This window comes from Macaca mulatta, chromosome 14 (assembly GCF_049350105.2).
Source record: "Macaca mulatta isolate MMU2019108-1 chromosome 14, T2T-MMU8v2.0, whole genome shotgun sequence".
Taxonomy (NCBI): domain Eukaryota; kingdom Metazoa; phylum Chordata; class Mammalia; order Primates; family Cercopithecidae; genus Macaca; species Macaca mulatta.
This window is the reverse complement of record NC_133419.1, coordinates 89,556,212-89,576,482: the sequence shown is the minus strand read 5'-3', so window position 1 is coordinate 89,576,482 and position 20,271 is coordinate 89,556,212.

The following is a 20,271-nucleotide window of genomic DNA, read 5'->3' as shown; positions in this document are numbered from 1 at the left end:
AGTTACTTCAGTTGAAATCCTTGTCCATGATATCTGCTATTGTCTCTGTGGTCTAGGCTATAGGAGTTTGTGATGGTGATGGTGTGGTATTGCTTGAGGCTGTGTCTCTGGGCTGGTCATCATGTTGGGTGCATATGAGCACAATGTGCCAACAGGTTATGTGGTGGGCTCTCTGGGGGCCTGGGCTGTCACCACATTGACTGTTGGATTAGGCACAGGCATAGGCACAAGTCTTTTTCTTGAAATTGAGAGAAAACTGAGGTGTTGCCTGTAATCCCAGCACTTTGGGAGGCCAAGGCAGGCAGATCACGAGGTCAAGAGATCGAGACCATCCTGACCAACACGGTGAAATGCCATATCTACCAAAAATACAAAAATTAACTAGGCATGGTGGCACGTGCCTGTAATGCCAGCTACTCAGGAGACTGAGGCAGGAGAATTGCTTGAACCCGGGAGGTGGAGGTTGCAGTGAGTCGAGATCACTCTATTCTACTCCAGCCTGGCGACACAGTGAGACTCCATCTCAAAAAAAAAAAAAAAAAAAAAAAAAGGTGGGGAGGTGTTACCTTCTTTCAGGTCTAGTAAAGAGTGTCCCAGGAGAATCTCTAATTATGGACTTGTTTATGAAAAGAGCTTATTGGTATCTTATTAACTACCTGAGTAGTGGTGGTTGAAAAACAAATTATCGATTGAGACCATCCTGGCTAACACGGTGAAATCTCGTCTCTACTAAAAAAATACAAAAAACTAGCCGGGCGAGGTGGCGGGCGCCTGTAGTCCCAGCTACTCGGGAGGCTGAGGTAGGAGATTGGTGTGAACCCGGGAGGCGGAGCTTGCAGTGAGCTGAGATCCGGCCACTGCACTCCAGCCTGGGCCACAGAGCCAGATTCCATCTCAAAAAAAAAAAAAAAAACCACACACACAAATTATCTGGCCTGTCCGTCTGGGACATGGTGAGATTATTTTGGGGGGAGCTTGACCTAAAGTGTAGGCGTACATACGAAGATAGATATATTTGGTGTCTATGTTTGGTATAGACATATATTAAATCTAGAGCCTTCCAGAGCAACCTAGGCCAGCAGAACCCTAAGATAAAAATATGGTGTCTGAAGAAAATATGATGGTGACCCTACAACATTCTCTGATGATCTTGGAAGTGCAGGAGCAGGCTCCAGTGTTCCAATAGCTCCACATAAAGTTAATGAAGGTTAGCTGGGAGACATAATTTAGGAAGCATCCTAGTCAGCTAACTAGTCAAGCAATAAATTGCCCAACCTAGAGAAGCGGTTGACAGCATACATCTTTGGTGACATTGTTGAGGAGCTTGGCTGTATTATATGAGTGGGCTCTTAAAGACAGAGATAACTAAACAAATCTGGATACCATCAGAAAACTAGGCTCATCAATAATACAGAATCCAGCATACCCCTGGAGGATCTGAGCATCAAACTGAATAAGGTCAGGGTTATCTTCTCTATACTACCATATCAGCAGCCACAAAAGAGGATATCTTCTCTCTGATTTCTTCTTCTTTGCCTCAATGGTAAAGTAACTAGAAACTAGGATAGAGAGAAAACATGAAGGACGTTTAAAGGCAAAGTCATCTACTTCTGTTCCAGATGCTTAATTAGGGAAAATGTTCAAAGAATAGATCAACCATCTTTGTCCTCTTCTATTCTTCAAATTTCAGGTCTTTTCTGAATAGAATGGAGAGAATGACAATTCTGATATGAAAACTATGTTTTAAACTGAAATGAACTTTCTTAAGAACCCAATGTAAACAAAATAATTGTGTTTTTTAACATAAGCTTCCCTGAAGGGTTCTGCCACCTTGTTGGGAAGCAATATTTTTTAATAAATAACACATTGGGAAGCATAACACATTAACAAGCAATAATTTTAATAAATATGTGTTTATATTAATACTTTAAATATTGGAGGTTCTCCAAGAAACCAATGGCACTATTTTATATTATTGTTTTCTGAGAAAAGTATGACCTTGAAGCTAAACTTTTGGATATGTATACTGAGAACTTTGAGGAGAATTAAATTATATGCAACTTAACTAAGCAGTTTAAACATGAAAAATGTATTAACCATAGTTCACTTAAATGGTTAAACCATAAAGGAGGACACAGAACACCTTGATTATACTGCTAAGGTGTTGGTATTAGATTGTTTCAGATAACTGTACCTGCATCTTATTTGTCCTGACAGGACAAAGATTATTCTTTGGCCTAGGTTGATAAACTGAACTTCACCTTTATTCACAGTATGACCTATTCCTTCAGCAGAGTCTAGACATTTTGCAGCAATATTTCAGTGCTGCTTACTTACACATATTTCATAGTTTGAGTGCACTAAATCTCCGTTTTTAGTCCTTGCACTCATACTTCTTATCTGCAAAGGAACAAAATACTTGAGAAATCTATTTGGTCACCTTATTCTGATGATCTAGTCGTATGACCTGTTTTTCCATCTTCTCTCGGTAATTTAAAGGAAAGTCCCTATCCAAATAATCTGTCAGATAATTCTTAGACAAAATTGAGACATTTCATCTTTGATGACCACTAGGTAGAATCCCCCCTACTGTCATGTTGGTTTCATAAATATCAGTGTTCATGCTGTGTGTGGGCCGATTCAGAGCTTTCATACACCTACAGTTCTATGCTAAAAATAAGAGGAAATCATTTGTTTCCTAGGCAACAATTTCATGGAACATGTATAGTTCTCCTTTGAAGGTGTCCTAAATGGTGAAGTTTACTATTTGTAATATTAACATGTTCACTTAAAAAATACTATTAATGATGTGCTTTAACAATCATAGATTGCTAAATTAGGCAATGTTGACCAAGTTCAAACTTGTGCACAAGGAGGGCTAGGTGTTCTCTCTGTATAAACTCTATATAGAATGTATAAAAGGGGGTAGGGAATAAGGACAGAAGGAAGGAAGAAAGGTAGGAAGGAAGAGAGAGAAAACAAGAGAGAAATAATCTACAAATAAACACCAAACCCATAGGAGGATTTTCAGATTAAAACAAAATGCTTAGTATGATGATTGGTAGGTATTATATATCAAATCCATGGTAGCCTTTAAATTTTGTTAAAATAAAAACAATCATTCCTGTGTAAAATACTTAGGAAAGCACTCGTGTATTGTGAAATACAAGCTCAGCGTATATTATAATCAGGCCAAAGATAACAATGAAGGCAAGACATTGATAGATCAGGAAAGGCAAATTCTTCTTTTGTTGGCTTAAGTTGATATTAGTATGTACAGATATACAGCCTAGGTAAATTATACCCACGTTTGCAAACTACTTAGCACCTCCTATCTGGAAGATTTTATATAGAGTATTTATATGCATTAACTCTTTAAATTCTGAGAACTCTAAAAGAAAGCTATTATTGTTGGTATTTTAAAGATATGAAACAGATGCTCAGAGATTTTAAGTGATCATCTGAAGCTTGCACAATTCTAAATCTAGGATCTAGAATTAAAATTAGGTCAGATCCTTGATGTTTAACTACACACTATTCCAGAGGTCCTCTGCTTTATTTTTTCCCGAGGAAAGTAGATCTAATATTTCCATAAAATCAAAAAGTAGCTAATAGAACTTGACAAAAGGATATTTAGATAAATCAAGCTATAATTTATCTAATAGAGAAAGGAATCAAAAACATCTGATGCCCCAGGCTATCAGTAGGACATAAGTCAAAATTATAAATTATTTTGTTACTGCTTTTTCTCCAGAGAATTTTATCTTTTTTATATTTTTATATTTATATTTATGTTATGCATACCTTACCACAATATAAAAAAGATCACATTTTTATATTGTATATTTTTATATTATGCATACTTTACCATAAAAATATTTTAAAAGCTTAATAAACAGATTCTAGAAACATATTAAAAGTATAATAAATCATTACCAGCCACAGTTTTCCAGGAATAAAATAATGTTTTATTATTGGGTAACCTATTAACAAATTTCCCTAGGAATGATAAATCAAAATAATCTCAAAAAAGTTTATAGAAATTGTCAGAATTTAACATTTATTTTGTACAAAATAGCAATAATTAGAGATGTTATGCTGATTGGAAAACAGCATTCTCATTAAAACCAGAAACAAAACAAGGAAACTCTTTATTACCACCACTATATAATATTGTCTGTGAGTTATAAGACAATACAATTAGATAAAGGAAAATAAGAGATATAAAAATTAGAAAGGATATAAAATTATTCTCTGGAGATCTTGTAATTGTTTACTATAAAACAAAATTTTTTCAAAACTTTGTAGAGTCAAAAATATTTATAACGGATAAAATAATTAAGCTGAAAATTAATTTACAAAAACCAATTAGTTTTAAGCAGTCAAACACCACCACAAAATATCATGAAGGTAAATTCCCATTTCAAATAAATGTTAAAAGGTAGTAAATATAACAAGCACAGGAGGACTCAATGAAGAAAATTTTAGAAGACAAAAGGGATACAAAGGAAGGTGTTGGGGAGTGCAACTAATGCTTTGAAATAAAAGGTGTTAAAATATAAAGACGGCGATCCTACCTAAACTGTTTAACATTTAACACCATGTCAATCAAAACGCTTCGAGATTTATTCGGTAGCTTGGAGGGTAGGGAAACATAGATATATTTTCTTTTTTTGTAAAATAATCAGTAATAACCAGGAATTTTTTTAAAAAAATGAAAAGATACATACTGAGGAGGGAATAGCCTTATTAGATGTTGTATTAGTCAAGGTTCTCTAGAGGGCAGAATTAATGGAATATATATATATGTACTATTATGTATATTCTATATAAATTTCATATATATTCTACTATATATGTATACTTAATAAACTATATTTTTTTCTATTTCCTACAAAATTCTTTTCTATTTCCTAAAAACAAGGCAAATAAGTAATTACATGTAGTCTATATATATTATAGGAGTTTATTAAGTATTAACTCATATGATCACAGGGTCCCATGATAGGCCATCTGCAGGCTGAGGAGCAAGGAGAGCCATTCTGAGTTCCAAAACTAAAGAACAGAGTCTGATGTTCAAGGGCAGGAAGCATCCAGCACGAGAGAAAGATGTAGGCCAGGAGGCTAGGCAGTGTCTCATTTCACATTTTTCTGCCCGTTTATATTCTAGCCATGCTGTCAACTGATTACACTGTGCCCACCCAGATTAAGGGTGGGTCTGCCTTTCCCAGCCCACTGACTCAAATGTCAATCTCTTTTGGCAACACCCTCACAAACACACTCAGGATCAATGGTTTGTATCCTTCGGTCCAATCAAGTTGACACTCAGTATTAACCATGACAGATATCATATCAGAAAACTACAATAGTTTATACTGTATGATATGAACAAACAGATCAATGGACCAGAATATAAAGTCTAGAACAGTAGTGAGTAACTAGAACATTAGTAAAGTCTTAGCTCTTTTAGGATGGAGAATTCTTTTTTCAGATGCTCTCTGGTGCATCGCAGATGCTCTCTGGTGCATTGCAGGATTTAACAACATCCATGGCCTTTACCCAAAAATGCCAGTCTCTCTCCCTAGTTGTCGCAATCAAAAACATCTCCAGACACTGCCAAATGTCCCCAAAGGGGCAAAGTTGCCCTTATTGAAGACCTACTGATACAAAAATTGATCCAAATGTAATTGGCTATTTATATACAATAAACATGACCTTCAAATTAGCAGAGAAAAAAATAGATTATTTAATTATATGGTTGGTAAAAGTGGATAGAATTCTGGAATAAATAAAAATAGATCTATACCTCACACTTTAGAACAAAATAAATTCTGATAACTCACAGAATGAAATGGAAATAGATATGAAATATAAACTATGAAAGTCTTAGAAGAAAATAAACAATTTGATTATTCAAAATAATCTTTCTAGATAGGAATAAAACTCAGAAGTCATATTAGACAAGATTAAGTTTGATCTCTTAAAAATTTTAAAAAATCTCATTTTATCAACATGATAAAGTCAAGAAATAAATGGGAAACTAGAAAAATTTTAACTTGAATCACAAGGAGCTACTTTCCTTGTTAAGAGAAGATTATTACAAATCAATAAGGAAAACAGGATGAACTCAAAACAAAAACTAGCAAAGATTAGGAATGGTTGACAGAAAAATTATAGCTGGTTCTTAAGCATATGAAATAGTATTTTGACATAATCATAAAAAAGAAATGCAAATTAAGATCATATTGATATATAATGTTTCTTATTTCCTTTTTGCCAAGATCACATGTGTGATGACATACTGCATTGGTGGATGTATGAGGAAGTAGCTGATCTTGAAAGATGGATACGTAGTTATTAGGAAAAGAAGGAGATAAAATTATGAGCATTTTAAAACCAAGTAATTCCTGCTGATGTGTAAATTAAAACAACTAAGGAAGGAATTTTGAAAATATATTTCAAAATAACAACTGCAAATACCATTTGGACATATTCTAGAACATATTCACAGGTATGCAAAATGATATATTTAATAACAATATTTGTTATATTGATAATGTAAAAATTCTGAAATCAGCTTGTTTATAGGCACTGGTAAAATGTTACAGTACATCACTTCAAAGGAATGCTGTACATTCATGAAACCACTATAGTTTTACTGAATGAAACCACTATAGTTGTATTGAAAAATAAAAAAATAAGATGTAGAACAGTGTGCTTAATGTGCGATACTCAATTTGTGTAAAAATAAGGAACACATATACATTTCAGATACATCTGAAAGGATATAAGAAAATAGGACGTATACTTACTTTTACTCATTAATGTATTATGTATTTTATATGGTATATCATGTGCATTTATAATATATTCACAATGAGTAAATACAATTTTAAAATTCATTAAGGACATAGTGGCAAAACATCCACAGTCAGTACACAGGTATATCCTATGTGACTGCCTCTGTTGACTATTGAATGGAATTACCTATCACAGAATCATATGTTACCAATGGAGGTGTCACAATTTTATCCTGGGTTCAGCAGTAGGAAGGGACTGGCTAGAATTAGTTTTGGCATCTTAGACCTACCACTGGGCTACTTAAAAGGCAAACTAATCACAAGCATTGCAGGAGTATGGAAAACATGCACTACTTAAAAAAGATTTTCTGTTTTATACTTGCTATTTGAAAATAAATATTGAAGCATCTATCATGGGGATAAATCAAAATATTGTAGCACTTTTTGGAGCTTTTTAAAATATAACTTTAAATTTTCTTTTGAATTTTTATGGAGGTGGCCCTTCCTTCTTTCCTTCTTTCCTCCTCCTTTCCTCCTCCTTTCCTTCTTTCTCTTTCTTTTTTTTTTTTTTTTTTTTTTTTTTTTTTTTTGTTGAGACAGAGTCTCGCTCTGCCGCCCAGGCTGGAGTGCAGTGGCCGGATCTCAGCTCACTGCAAGCTCCGCCTCCCGGGTTCACGCCATTCTCCTGCCTCAGCCTCCCGAGTAGCTGGGACTATAGGCTGCCGCCACCTCGCCCGGCTAGTTTTTTGTATTTTTAAAGTAGAGACGGGGTTTCACCATGTCAGCCAGGATGGTCTCGATCTCCTGACCTCGTGATCCGCCCGTCTCGGCCTCCCAAAGTGCTGGGATTACAGGCTTGAGCCACCGCGCCCGGCCCTTCTTTCTCTTTCTTTTTCTCTCTCTCTTTCTCTGTTTCTTTCTTTCTCCCTCCCTCCCTCCCTCCCTCCCTCCCTCCCTTCCTTCCTTCCTTCCTTCCTTCCTTCCTTCCTTCCTTCCTTCCTTTCCTTCCTTCCTTCCTTCTCTCTTTCTCTCTTTCTCTCTTTCTCTTTCTCTCTTTCTCTCCTTCCTTCCTTCCTTCCTTCCTTCCTTCCTTCCTTCCTTCCTTCCTTCCTTCCTTCCTTCCTCTCTCTCTCTCTCTCTCTCTCTCTCTCTCTCTCTCTCTCTCTTTCTTTCTTTCTTTCTTTCTTTCTTTCTTTCTTTCTTTCTTTCTTTCTTTCTTTCTTTCTTTCTTTCTATTTAGGACCATTATTCATCCTAAAATAAATCTGTCCTGTTGTCAGATACATCTCACTCATTACATAACTTCTTTTTCCTACACCTTTATGTCACACTAACCATATACTATACACACTGCCATTTCTTGCTAGGGTTGAATGTTATTATGAATCTCAGCACATCTTTCTCATAATGAAAATGGCATAACGTGGACCTGATCATTTCCACTAGGGGAAAACAGGTGTTTGCAACTCTTTAGGGCCCTGGAAGGTCACGCACTAGAATGCTTCCATTTTTCTGACTTTAGGGATCATCAGCCACCTCGATGCCATTGTTGTGTATTACCAGGCTGCTTCTCAGAGATGGTGATGCCCATTCGAACACAGTATAACTTTGCCACCCTGTTTTGCCTACCGTGAGCAGAGATTCTGGTTGCATTTCTTCCTTGAAGGAAGCTCTACGACTTAGTTATTTTCCACAGTCCCTGTAAGTTTGACTCTTAACTGAGATAATCCCCAGTAGACCAACCATTAGACAAAATGAACCTAAAGCAGAGAGGATAAAGAATAAGGGATTGAGAAGTTTTTCATTCACTTACTCTAAAAATATTATTACATGCTAACTCAGTATCAGGCATTGTGCTAAGTGTTAGAAATACTGAGATGGGTAAGGCTGCGTTGCTCTTCTTAGATACTCAAATATTATTAGGGTAACTTTCATCAAAATTTGTTTCAAAATTTCACAGAAACTGCCGGAGGCTTCATCTACTGATGTTTTCATGCATTTTAAAATCTTCATCAATGGCTACATTGTATTAGTCTGGGTGTTGCTTTTTGATGATGTTTCTTTGATATCTACTGTAATTAGTTACCACAGGATGTAGGCTCTTTGATTTCACAATTCAGCTTAAAGAGGAAAAAGGGCTTTTTCGAAACACCTGAAAGAGTTTTGCCACGGCCCTCCACTATAATCCCACTCTTCTATGCCAGTTATATATTTTTGACTTTCAGTATATGTAACTGCGTACTGTATTGTAGCTTTCTAACATTTGACCTCGAGATCTTAAATTTGTGTTTTGTGAATGCATCCAAAGTGCTTGTAATCTGCTCTTATGTAGCACCTAGACATAATCTTGGCACTCATCAGATCATATTATCAATGTTTTCCCCATCAATGACTCGCAGTTAAATTTGAATTTCAGTAAAACAGCCTTATTTGTAGTGTAAGAATGTCCCATTAAATCTTTGGGACACAGAGTTATGCAATTTTCATTATGAATGTATACATTACAAAAATTTGTTAATCTGAAATTCAAATTTAACAGCTTCCTGTATTTTGTATGAAAACTCTAAAGATGTATCATAGCCTGAAGATTCTATAATTTTATCTTTAAATAGCATTTAACAATAAAGGACATGATTTAGTCTATAGCAATCAGAATTTTTAAAAAGTATTCAACCTTTTTATCAAGTCCTGTAGTCTGGGTTATATTCTTATATCTATGTCTACATACATATATAATTATATATGTATATGTATTATGTACATATACATGTAATCTGCTCTTAAGTTTTTTAACCACAAATCTGAATAGGTCTTCATTTCAATATTTTTCTCATGAATGAATGGGTTATTGAAGTAAATGAAAGGCAACTTTAAGGATGTCAATTCATATATTCATTCAGTAAATATTTATTAAGTGGCTAAAATGTGGCAGACATGTTCTAAGCAGAGATGGTGACATGATAGAAAAAACTGATCATTCATAAAGATAAAATTGGCCATATGTTCATAGAAATAAAATGAAATCATTAAAATAAATAGTAAATGACTATATAGTGTGAAATTGGGTGATTATAGAAATTTGTAGAACTTTGGAACAAAATTGACCTGATTCATATTTTTTAAGATAGGGAATTTGTCAAGATATATGAGTGAGGTAGAGATTATTAAGCTTACATCAGAAAGCCACTACTGTTTACTCTTTACATTAATTCAATGTATTATTTACTTTTTCTAATTGGAAATTGATTACTGTAATACAAGATATATAATGATCAAATAGAAAAATAATTAGGTTAAAATTTTGAACTAATAATTATGGATTAGACAAAATTGAAAGCTCAAATTTAAACAGCACATGTTTCTGGTTGAATAGACCAAGGTTTCTAGGGAACTTTCTGAATTGTATTTTTCAGATTATTTAATGCAGGACAGTCATATTTAGACTTCGTTGCATATAAAAATCAAAAGCAGTTATTGGTTATTAACTTATCCCCCAGTAGCAAAACTTATGCTCCAAATATGTTTCTGTTTTCTCGCTAGCTCTTGATTCGTTTACAGAGTCCATGTTTCCATGAAAGATAGAAATCTAAGTTTATAACCATTTACTCAGGAATAAATACAAGGCTATATTATTCTCTCTATGTATCTCTAAATATTTAATTTATGGTGCTCAATACCTCTTATTTCTCTTCCTTGTAATGCGCTATTGATAGTTTATTTATACCTAACTTGAAGGCATTTAAGTTACAGACAATTTTCCTTGGATTACTTCAGTAATGGAGGAAAGATTCTGAAAACAATTGATGAGAGAAAATCAATTTTTCTTATCATTTAAAAGGCTCATGAAAATAGTCACTATGGAAAGAAGACATGAGTCCATGGAACATCAAGAGATCAGAAGAGAGGTCTTGAGCTGAGACTCTTAGTCTTAAATTTGGAAATTTGGCATAAATTTTAACCCTCATTTGATAACTTCTTTATAAATTATGAGGTTTATTTTAGATTACATAGTCCTTGGATTTTTAAATTTTTGCATAATTCTCTGTGGTATTTCCTTTCTCTTTTTCTTCCTTCTTACCTTCCTCCCTGTCTTCTTCCCACACTTTATTGTCACATTCTCTCTTTTTCCTTCTTTCCTTCCTCTCTCCTTCTCTCCCTCCCTCTCTCCCTCCCTCCCTCTCTCCCTCCCTCCCTCTCTCCCTCCCTCTCTCCCTCCTTCTCTCCCTCCCTCTCTCCCTCCCTCTCTCCCTTTCTTCTGTATCTGTATCTCCTTTTTAAATGGTTTTTCTCCTCTTTCTTCTTTTCCTGCCATTGTTTTTCATTGTTTTGAGTGACAGTGTGACATGTGAAAAGAAAGGAGATGACAGAAAACTCTCTTGGCTTTTCTACACCAAAATATTACTAAGAAGTAGGGGAAGTAATACATTCTATTAAAAAATAGAACTGAGAATAATAATTGGAAAATAGATTGCTTAAATATTCTAGGTAGTTCTGAGTAAACCCATAAATCTGTGTGAGTTTAAATTTAAATTTTTTTAAATTTTAACATTTGCTTGAGGATATCCTTATATAGTTATATATGAATAAAATAGAAAAATGTATAGTTGAAAATAATCATTAGCCACTGTATTTACAAATATATGAAATAATTTAGAAAACAATTTCAAGTAAAACAATTAAAAGCTAAGATTTTGTGTATAACATATGTGCAACTAGATTTTCAGAGCCTTGAGGTTATTGCTCTTTGTAACCTCTATACATATCACAGGGTGTAGCATATAACAACTGCTCAGTTAATATTTGCTTAAGAAGTACATGGATGCACAGAAGTACATATAAATGAACAGCTGAAAACAAAATGCAAAAAAATAAATATTCACTTAATTTTGAATTTACTGGATAGTAAATATTTGTCATTCTATTTCTTTGTTTTTTGCATAAAATATTGAATAAATTATCTTGTAATATTTTGAACATTGTAATTCCCAATATATCTTTATATAATAAATTACTAATATGACTTCGCTTTTTAAACATTTTTCTAGAAATGCAGTAATGTCTACTTGAGATTTTAAAACAAAAATATTTTATTCTAGTATATGTGAATTAAGCATGTCAACATGCAAAATTTACACAGTTTAAGAGTCAATGGGGAGGAGTGTTTACAGAGTTAGGATGCAGCATAAGATAACCGGAAATAGCACAAGTTTTGGGTTCTAGGATATGATTTTACATATTGGAGTTGTTATTTTAACATTGTATGGTAGGCAGGGTGTGGTGCCTCATATCTATAATCTCAACATCTTGGGAGGCTGCAGTAGGAGAATCACTTGAGGTCAAGCGTTCAAGAACAGCGTGGGCAACAAAGCAAGACACCATCACTACAAAAAAAATAAATAAAATTAGCCAGGTGTGGTGATTCACATATGTAATCCTAGCTACTGGAGAGGCTGAGACAGGAGGATTTCTTAATCCTAGGAGTTCAAGGTTACAGTGAGCTATGATTTCCACTGCACAGCCTGAGCAACAGAACGAGAACCTGCATCTTAAAAATGTGGTAAACGCTAACAACTTCACCTCTTTGGGTCTCGTCAGTTACTTCCCATAGTTGATATGAAGAATATTTGAGAGACATGTCTATTTCTGACATAAAGTATGCCTTAAAATTTTTACAAATCTGAAATGGGGGTATCCATTGGAAAAAAAATTCTCATTCTCAGAAGGGGTAAACAGTGCATTAATCATATAGAAGTTCATTTATTCTCATGTTGACAAATTGTGCTTTACTTGATAAAATGACACCTACACTCATATCTGTCATTTGTGCCAAATTAATTTAAAATAAACACAAAGGGTGTAAAAAATACTGAAGAGTGGTTCTGAATCTTGGCAGTATATTAACACCATCTGTGAACTCTTTAAACATCCCTTGAGGCCTCACCTGATATCAAATAAGTCAGTGGTTTTAAAAGATCTCCCACGTGATTCTAACATGTAGCCAAAGTTCAGAATCCTTGCACTAAAAAGTCTATGTATCTGAACTCGTTTATGCTACTTTAGAATCTAGCTTGTGAAAATCTGGATTGATTGCTAGAACACATTAATTTATTCATTAAAAGTGTGTTTGTTAACCACTACATGCTAAACGCAATAGGCAGTACAGAGAATGCATACAATAAAATGCCTAAGAAGAGTTTGCATTATATAAGGCAACCTGATGAGGCAGGAACCTAATAAATAATTGCCATATAATATGATACATCTTACACTAGGACTTTTTAGCAAAGTTCTAAGGTAGCTGAAAGAAATGATGTCCAGTCTTTCAAGGGAGTTGGGCAGTGTTTCACTGGAGTTAATCTTGAAAGGTAAACATGCATTCATTAGAGGAAAAAAAGGAGATTCATATTAAATGTCTTTCAAAATGATAAAGAGTCATGATAAAAGGGATAAAGGGGAATTAGAGATTCATGAGAACTTCTACTCTTTCTGAATATTCTGAAGATATTCATTCCAACATAAGGTTTATAAAGCCCAGTGTTTCCTAGTTCCTGGGACTTGAATTATCAGGTTCAATTTGATGATAGGACTCATTTAAGTTGAATGATGACTGGATCTAAAGTGCTTACTAAATTATTATAAGCTAATAACTAACATTGTATGTTTGCCATTAGCAAGGCACTGTTCTAATGGCTTAGCAGGAGTTAACAGTTAATACTAACAATGGCTTTATGAAGTAGTTGTCTTTCTCTCTACTTATGAATAAATAAACTAAGGTACAGAAAACTTAAATAGTCAATACACAACTAGTAAGCAACAAGCAACACAGACAAGTGTCAAATCCATGCAGATTGGCTTCAGAAATCATGCTTTTACTCATGTGCTACAGAGTGTGTTAAATGCTCACCATGTACCAAGCTCTGCACTTTGCAAGTGTAACTAATTTAATCTTCACAACTAACTCATGGAACTAGCATTCCCCACCCCCCCCATTTTACAGATAAAAACGCTAAGAAAGAGAACTGAACGATTTACCTCTTCAACAAGCACATTGGCTCTTAGTCTATCCATCAATGTTTCTGATAGATCTGTGTGTCTAGCCCAGCTCAACATTCTTACTGAATCTTAAAGAAGTATAAAAAGCAAACATATAGTAACATAAAGAAGCACTCACCTCACCAATTTTCAAAATTCTGGCTTTCATTGCTTACTACATGATTTAAAATAATTACTGGCTTTAGCTCAATGAATTGCTTCTAGGAAATGTAACACTGAAAAACAACATAAATCTCCCAAATCACTAGAGTTATAGTGTGCTAAACATAACATTAGATTTCAGGTGGCTTAGAATCCTCAAGACTAAATGCATTATAAATAGTTGCAACAGCTATATCTAAGCCATTAATGGCATAATTGTCTCTTATAATTCCCAGGAATTCTATTAAGCAATGAGTCTGAGGTTCTGTTTGGAAGGATAAAAACTTCTGTATACCCTTACTTGTTCATTTACATGCAGTTTAGAATGCTGCTGCTGCTGCCATTTTACTTAACCTATTTTTTATTGTAAGTGAAAAATTTTACTATCTTTGCCAAAAATATTGATGAAGAATTACTACAAGACCTGGTCTTATAATTTAAATATATTTACAAAGAGATGAGCTCTACTAGACTAGAAAGTAGTTTTGAAATTTACAAGTATCTTAAAAAGTAGACTTTATGTCCCAGGCTATGTTTAGTATATTGGCCATGCTAATGTGGGATGTAAATAATTGGAAATTAAAATAAACTAATCCTCATTCCCATCATCATCATCATCATCATCACCATCACCAAATGCCCTGTATCTGCCACATTTCAAGGACTGTATAATTGCTTCATATCTATTATTGTTTATCTTAGCAGCAATCTCTACATAGGTACTATTATTCACATTTTAGAGAAAGAAAACAAGAAATTTCCTGTCAACATAAAAATAGAATTTAGAGAGGGATTTTCTTTTCTTAAGTATGACCGTTTCTAGTAATCCAACACCATTATTCAAATTCTTGCCGACACATCACATTGTACTGGAACAAGAGAGTCATATTGTGAGGAAATGTGAGGAAAAAAAGGACCGCGATTTGCTGAGACTTTATAGCACTTTTGATTTCCAGAGTGACTTTGTGTATAACAAAGATAATTAGATATTTTTTACATTACCTTTTTGATTTTTCCATTTCCAGATAAGGAAAGAAGGTTCCAAGGTTCAGTAGCTTGTCCAAGTCCCCTACTCAAGAAAGAGCCAAAATTCAGTTTCCAAATGCAATCTGTTAGGACCGAAATCCCAGGGACATTCTGCTATACCCTTGGATGAGTGTTCTATGTCTTCACCTGGGATATAAGGGAAGTCCTTTGCCCCTTGTGATGAGACAGTTAAACATACACACACACACACTGTTTTGTGCGCACAGAGTGAAGAGGAATATCTCTGTGTTTGCCATACATGTGCCAAGAGTCTGCTTGGACAGAGGACTTCGTCTTGGAAAACACTGTCTAAAGGAGTTGTAGTTCCAAAGCACTAAAGGGCTAAATACTTTTCTTACTGTATTTTTTACCAAGTATCATAACAAAAATTAATTCACAGGGTTACATTTCTAGGTCTGTCCTCCGTGAAGAATAGAAAGATGAATAAACATGGATTCATAAATAACAACTTGAGTTAAATTTCCATGGTTTGTCTAGATCTTAAATTGACGCTTTATATAAGAGTGCATAATATAAAAAAGCTTCCTATTTTTGCTATAAAATCCTTGCTGAAGATATCGAGTTTTTAGGGACCATGTATATAAGGGTCTATATAATAGTACTATCATTTAGTAACAGCAGCAATAATAAAATTCTTTCTATGAACAGACTAAATTTCTTAGATAATGATATAACTAAATATTTTCTGGTAAACCACTTTAGTCAATATGATAGGAGTATTTGTCATTTCCTTTTTCTGCATGGTTTTCATTTTCCATTCTTAATAACATATATAATTGCCTCATTCACATCTAGAAAGTTGGCAGATTAAATTTAGTAAACAAAATTAGATAAAATTACCCTCATTTGGGAGTTGAACAAGCTGAGATATAGCTAAGGTTTGTCAAGCTCTACTTCATTTACCCCGATGTCTTTTCAGTTTCTAAAGCTTGGCAAATGTTGTTCTGCCTCAGAGCTTCCACATATTGTTCCCTCTGCCTGTAAACCCCCTTAATTTTCTTCCCACTCTTTAATCAGCCACCCCTTGTTGATCACACCTCTTAACTCAAACAGAAATAGAGACATGTCACATATTTTGCATAATATACTTTTTAGGTCTTGATTTAATATTTCTGTCTTAGAATTATTTTTAATGTCCAATCAAAACAAGATACCAGTTCCCCTCCTCATGCCCTACTATTCCTTATCACTGTACCTTGTTCTTCATTGTATTTCCCAAAAATTGTGACACATTAGTTAATTTATTAATGTGTTCCTTACTTTAAGCCTCACAAGGACAGGAGATGAATTCTATTTCATACATCATTGCATCCCCAACACCTAGCCATTCCTGGTACATGATAGTTTAATAAGTATTTAATAAATGGCATGAATGAATAAATTTAAACATATATGCACTCACACACATATGTAATAACTTTAAGTTTTCTAAGGCCAAGCAAGTATATATTAATATTTTGTGTATGATTCTATTATAGTGCTTTGTACAGTAACTGGCAAAAAATAATAGCAATAATAGATGTTTAATGAGTTCATTAAATAAAAACATTCAGAAATTTTTAAGCCACTTGTAATCTTTCATTTAATGAGCTCAGATAACCACATACTTGCAAAACATTTAGAATTTTTATAACCCCCTTGAAGTCTAGAACATAAGCTAGCTAAGTCTGAGAATCACAAGAGCAAAAACAATGTAAGAGGTGGGTAAGTGTGCCCATATTAGGAAAAGGTGCTGTCACTTAGTAGTCTTTCAGACCTCCTGCAAACATTCACATGATTTACCATCAGTGTTGCCAACTTGTACAATGAAGGGCAGCGTATAACAGCTATACCTCTATTATCATAAATATTCATTTAAATATTCTAAATATTTATTGAGAGGACTTAGGTTTTTACTCAGTGAAACCAGAAGTTACTGGAGGAATTTGATTTAAGATAAATTCTTTAAAAGATCACTCTGGATGCTGTGCTGAATATAGCCTGTACTAGTTTGGAATTTATCCCTGTAAGGTAGGTAAAAGTTGATAGTTGATGGATTCAACATGGTCTCTCTGAAGGTGGTTAGAAGTGGTAAGATTCTAGGATATATTTTAAAGGCAGAGCTAACAGTATTTCATAACAAATTCTCACATATAGGAAAGGACAGAAATGAATGGAGATTTCAAGTTTTAAGCTTTATGAATTCTGAGAATGAATGAGTTTTCCAGTCCTTTTTTTCTACTGTTCTACATAAGAATTAAAAGATTTTGTTCATTAATAGCTCATCCTAAGGCAAAAGTTATACTTTTGAGCAATTTATAATCAGAACTTACTATTGAGATGTAAAACATTGTTTCTATATTCCTTTTAATTTTAGTTTTGCCTAATTCAGCACTTTACAATTAGGAGATGAAGCTATATTTTAAAATGTCACTGAGCAATTTTAAGATTATATAATAATGTTTTCCTTTTCATCTGAAAATTTTGCTATTGCTCAACATGGAGAATGTCCTTCACATTTTAGCTTTTAGAGCATAGGAAGTCGATATGTATTGATAAGCAGGTATTACATTCATGGAGTGCTTTGTCATTTTTTTGACATGCTTTGACATGTCATGTCATCCCACTCTTGTCATAGAACTGGGAGACAGGTGAGAAGGAAATATGTGTAGGAAATTGAAGAGTTTAAGTGACTGAGTGGCCAACATGGTAACTCCTTCTTTCCCATTCACTAATGTATTTTGATCCAGCTCCAACTGATGGAGAAAAACTGGGAGCTTGGAGTGCCCCATGCTCACTGAAAGCTAAATGTCTCATACAATGACCCAAATTTGACCTTATCTTTATTGTTAATGCCTCAGAATTGGATAAACAAATCACTTTATTCATCGGACTTAATCACATCACCAGAATCATCTAGTCATGTTACCCTCCATTTTCTTGCGAACTCACAAAAAAATACAAAAAAAAAAAATTTTTTTGTATTTCCTCACCTATGCCATCTTTCTATTTTCTCATCTATGCCATCTTTCTTTTTTTTTTTTTTTTTGAGACGGAGTCTCGCTCTGGTACCCAGGCTGGAGTGTGCAGTGGGAGTGATCTCGACTCATTGCAAGCTCCACCTCCTGGGTTCACGTGATTCTCCTCCCTCAGCCTCCCGAGTAGCTGGGACTACAGGCACCCGCCACCACGTCCAGCTAATTTTTTGTATTTTTAGTAGAGACGGGGTTTCACCGTGTTAGCCAGGATAGTCTTGATCTCCTGACGTCATGATCCTCCCGCCTCGGCCTCCCAAAGTGCTGGGATTACAGGGGTCAGCCACTGCGCCCGGCCACTTATTTTTTGTTTGTTTGTTTGTTTAATTAAGGAAGCTCACTCACAGCTTTCCTGGCCTCTCTCCAAAGACTAAAACTTGTTTTGTGAATTGCAATCAAAGAAATACAAAAAGTAACAATGATCTCATCAGTAGACATGAAAATGCAAGAAGAAAGATGCTGTTGTAAAACTCAACAAGGTGTGGTGGTAGATAGATCTCTTTCTTTTTCTTGTTGTTAAATCCTGAAGCTATCAAACTATAACTTACCTTATTGACAAGGGTCTGGTGGAAAATCTAATGAGCATTAGTAATGAATGCATCAGCAACAATCCCCTTGACTTTAGTGCACTCATCTTTTAATCTTTGACCCAGCTGCTGCAAGCACCTGGTTCCCAAAATTCAGTTAGGAAAATACAATGGAAATAATAATAATAATAATAATAATAATACTGCAATGTCTTTCTTTTCTTTAAGCCATGCAAGTAATTTATACCAATTCCTTTTCAGAGGCAGAAATGAAGTCTGTTTTTGTATTTAAAGATAATCTCAGCATATCTGACAATCCTGGGCAGTTATGGGGGTGGTGAAGGAAGGGAAGCAAAGTCGTTTGAGAAAGTAAAGACATTAAGACATTCAACTGCCAACGAAGAATAAATTTTAACGGATGTAGGAAGAATCGTTTGTAAAAAGTGCAGACAAATGCAAAATGGTATTATTAATAAGTAACATCATTAGAGGCCGTTCTCTCTAACCACTCACACCTCTGAATCATCACGGGGTTCCCTGACTTCCTAGCTCTCTCTACCCTCCAGCAGTGACGCCCCTTCTCCCAATCATTGTCAGGGATTTAAGTGCCATAGTCAAAGAGAACCTTATTATCTACCTGCTCCCCCAGCTTCTCTCTGAGTGACACACCACCCACGCCTCCCCCGCACAGCTTTCCTCCTCCCATGGCTCTCAGAAGGAACGTGAGGAGCAGGAGAGGGAGCCCAAGGCTACCCTCGCCTGAACCCCAAAAATACGAGGCTTTAAGACCCTTATTCACCCACTGAGTCTATGCCTTGGCGGTTCTGCCAACCCCCGCCGCGCGCTGCGGGAGTATAAACCAGTCCTGCGCTGCGCTTCCAGCTGCGTCTGCTCGAGCGCGGCACGTGCTCCCGGCGCTGGCGCGAGAGAGCGAGCGCCACCGCCGCGGGCCCCGCAGCCGTTCTGCCTGCTGTCACCGCTGCCTCCATCGCCGACACTAGCGCTCCAGCTGCAGCCAAGGCCGCTACGAGAGCGCAGGAAGCCCTCGAGGAGCGGCTGCCTGGGGGCGCAAGGCTCAGAGCGCGCACCTGGTAAGCACAGCGCCTTTTTCTTTCTCTTAGCTGTAGTTACCACGGATATAGGATACCGCTGGAGCCCCTCCCCCAGTGCAGGGATGGAGAGCGATCAGGCGAGGGGCGGGAGCTGGGGCTTAAAAGACCCAGGAGGGCAGGTGGTGGGCAGGTGGAGGACTGGTGGAGCCAGGAACACTAGGAGGTCCTGCAAGTTTAGAAAAGTCACCCTGCAAGGACGTGTGCTGTGTGAATCAGACATAAATTTAAGTCAGGAGCCTGGGCTACCGCGGCATAGCTCCAATGGGAGGTTTATGAAGATCATTTTGCTTTTATTTGCATAAGTGAGGGATTTAAGTGGGCTTGTTTCCATAGAAAACGAACTAAAAAAAAATCAGAGGAGGAAAAAATAAAGATCCGAGCCAAAGGATACGTTTGGATCTCTCTCTCTCTCTCTCTCTCTCTGTGTGTGTGTGTGTGTGTGTGTGTGTGTGTGTGTGTGTGTGTGTGTCTGTCATACCGATACATGTGCACGAAAGGCATGGATTTAGGAAGGGAGAGGGGCTCCTCTATCTTTGAGCCCATTAGGTGTTTGGGGGAGCTAATAAGGGCAGTTGTT